Raw genomic sequence first — 3637 nt, 5'->3', positions numbered from 1 at the left:
ACTTGACATAGATCACTGTGACCCATGCTTGACTGTGAACAAGCAACTTCTTCTTACCACCTCCTCTTCTACTTCAGTAAAGGAATAGTTTCCAAGGCTGATACATCACTTTAAGAGGGGAGGTTCCTGGGCAAAGCCAAGATATGAAAACCCAATCCACCCATAGCCCCAGGCAGGCTTTGAATTCATTTGACAGTTCATGTGACTACATAACACCATAGGCACAACTACTTATTAATGACTTTTATCCTGTAGCAGAATTCTTCTGATTTTCCTCTTTTTTATTTATTTCATGTATTGCTCATCCTTCTGCAATTAGTGATGTTCCTTCATAATTTTTATAACTGTATATGTCATCATGAGCCTTCAGGGAAAGATGAAAACTACTACACTCAAAAATATGAGAAAAGATTTGCTCAGGAATGAAAGTCTAAATTTTCGTGCTGGTTTTTCTCATTAGAAGGGAAAACAAAAATAGAAATTCTGATCAAGTCTTGAGATAATAAATATCTGCAGAGATCAATAAGTTTCATTTAGAGAACTATTAATTGCAACTTGCTACAGTTGTATCTAAATAGTTGTATTTGGTGTTATTAATTCTACAGGGGGGAGCATAAAATATCTAAAAATACATTGAGGTACTCAACTCACTGTTTCTAACTTTTGTCCCAAGATCACCTTAAAGGAAGTGTTGTATGTGTCCAGTGTTTTACTCCAAGTGGCCAAACAAGTGGGGCTTGGAGGAGTTCCTGGAGCCTAGGCCAGACATGGTGTGGAAATGGGACAGACTGCACTGAGCCAGGGGATCCTGAAGACTGTTCAGGTTATGGCCAGATTTTGAGAGACATGGGCCCAGGGGCAGAAGTCTGGGTAGGATGGGTCTACCCACAGGTTTTGGACCATCAGGCCACACCACTGGGCAGGAGTGCATTAGTCCATTTTTCTTCCTTACAACTGAAGCTGAAACTGTGTAATGTATAAAGAAACAAAATTTATTTCTTATGGTTTGGAGGTTGGAAAGTCCAAAGTCCAGGGAACACATCTGGTGAGGGCCTTTTTCTATTTTTTTTTTTTCCTTTTTGTCTTTTTTTCGTGTCCGGCAACGGATCGCAACCCTCAGTGTCATGCCCGTACCGGACCGGGACCGGCAACAGAATCGCAAACGGCCCGGTGCCGCGCCTGCACCTCGCTCAGCCAGTGAGCGGGAACCGGTCTGTATGTGGGATCCGGACCCTCGGCGGGAGCGCCGCCGTGCTCCCAAGCGGCGCACTGTAGCAGTGCACCACCGGGCCGTGGTGAGGGCCTTTTTCTACAGCAATGCAGAGTATCACATGGGGAGAATGCACTGAGCAAAAGACAGCTAAGCTTCTCGCTTGCTCTCCTTATAAAGCCATCAGAACCATGCCCATCACTCCATGAATGGATCAGTCAATTTACAAGGGCACAGTCCTCATAATCTAATCACCTCTTAAAGGCCCCACCTGTCAAGTACAACATTTGGATTTCCCAACCTCTTAACACTGTTACAATGGAGATCAAGTTTCCAATACATGAACTTTTGGGTGACGCATTTGACCCATAGCAAGGAGCTTCCAGCACCACCACACCAGGTGGCTCTGCACTAGGATAAACCAGAATCATAATGCAGACAAAGGCTTTGAATCCATAGAAACTGTCTGTGATGTCCAGATGAGGGCCCCATCCTTTCTGCAGAAGTAAATGCCTTCAGGGCAAAAAACCAGTGCCTGAACCACAGCTAATATTTGGAGAACACCCAGAATCTCTAGGTATATTTAAAAATAATCATTATTAATGTAAGTTTTATTAGGCATCCTTATAAGCATTATCTTTTGTCATACTCTTCATTATCTTTAATAGCTTGTATATTACAAAAAAAAAGTTCATTCTTATTGTATACAATTTAGAAGATGCAGAAAAGCACAAGGAAGAAAATAAAAAAACCCATGTTCACATTTTTATAACCTACAGCTAATCACTTTTATATTTTTGCTTAATTTTTTCTGGGTTTTTTTTTTTTTTTCCTTTTTTTTGTCTTTTTTTCGTGACCGGCAATGGATCGCAACCCTCAGTGTCGCGCCCGTACCGGACCGGGACCGGCAACGGGATCGCAACCCTCGGTGTTGCCCCCGCACCTCGCTCAGCCAGTGAGCGGCCGGTCAGTATGTGGGATCCGAACCCTCGGCGGGAGCGCTGCCATGCTTCCCAAGCAGCGCACTGTAGCAGTGCGACACCGGGCCGGCCCTGTTTTTTTTTTTTTTTTTAATGTCCACATAACAAAATTAGGAATATACTAATTGTTGGTAGATAAAAAATATGCAAAATTTGCCTAAGTGCCTACTTGGGGGAGAGTCCCAGGGGGGAAAAAAAGGAAGAGGAAAAATACGTAGGTCTTTGGTTCATGGTGTTATCCTACTGCATTAATATAGAATCACCCCTGTACAACCACAGGGTAAATCTTTTTTGGAGATCATTGATATATTGGGTAGGACTGCTACTTCAGGATGGTTGATACCTTATCCAGCATCATGGAGACCCCTTGACCAGACAAAATGGGATTAAGAAAATTAAAAAAAAAAAGTTAAATATGTTATTTTTTTCAGGGCAAAGCCAGCTAAACTCATGACTGTAGGATGAGATTAAAGAAGGCCTAATCAAGAGAACATACCGAGATTACCGGGGGGGGAGGGGGTTAAGGGAGAAATTGATAAAGGGCCATGAAAAGTGATTACATTATATATTGTTGAATATACTAATTATCCTGATTTGAGTATCATGTATTGCACAACTCTGTACCCCACAGATATGTACAATCAATTATGTTACAATAAAAAAATTTTTTTTTTTTTTTAAAGGAGAGCCTAATCAGTGGTTTGGGGATGCTGGGCCTGGGGTGTACATCCACATACCGTTCAGGTAGACTAAAACCTCCAACTCAAAACTGAGCCATCTTAATCTTTGAGCATAATCCCTGGGAGTAAGATCAACTGGTTGGTGGCACTCAGGCTGGAGGACAAACTGCTCTGCTTTCACATCCAAAACACTTTCTTACCAGCAGCATATTTGTCCAGAATCTCTGGCACAGGGAAATTCAGGCAGGCCTCATCACCCCAGGAAGGTGGTATTCCTGCTCCCATTTTAGAGGGGAAGAAACTGAGGCCAACAGAGATTAACAAACTTGCCCAAAGTTCCATAGCTAGTAAGTGGACAGAAATCTTTGATTCCAAAGCCTGTCTCTCGAGATTGGCTAGCTTTTAACCAAATCTCCTGGGCACACAGCTAGACCTCATCTCTCAGTCTCTCTTGCAGTTGTTTGTGACCATGTGACAGAGTCCTGACCAGTGGAACATGGGCCGAAGTAATTAATGGCATTTCCAAGTTGGCCCTTGGAAACTGTTTGCACACACCACTCCATATTTTCTCTTCCTCTGTGTGATGGCTACATGTCAGTGCTCAAGGAGACCTTGAAAGCCACATGCTGAGGATGGCAGAGACTGTGTCAGCCCAGATCCCTGAAAGACTGCATGGAGCAGAGCACCTTTCCCTGCCACCAACTTCCCCTCACTCAAGACCTATTGGACTTTATATGAGGGCAAAATAATTAGCAAGTATCATTACC

Source organism: Galeopterus variegatus, unplaced genomic scaffold (assembly GCF_000696425.1).
Source record: "Galeopterus variegatus unplaced genomic scaffold, G_variegatus-3.0.2 Scaffold12, whole genome shotgun sequence".
NCBI classification, from domain to species: domain Eukaryota; kingdom Metazoa; phylum Chordata; class Mammalia; order Dermoptera; family Cynocephalidae; genus Galeopterus; species Galeopterus variegatus.
Note: the sequence above shows the minus strand (reverse complement) of the source record.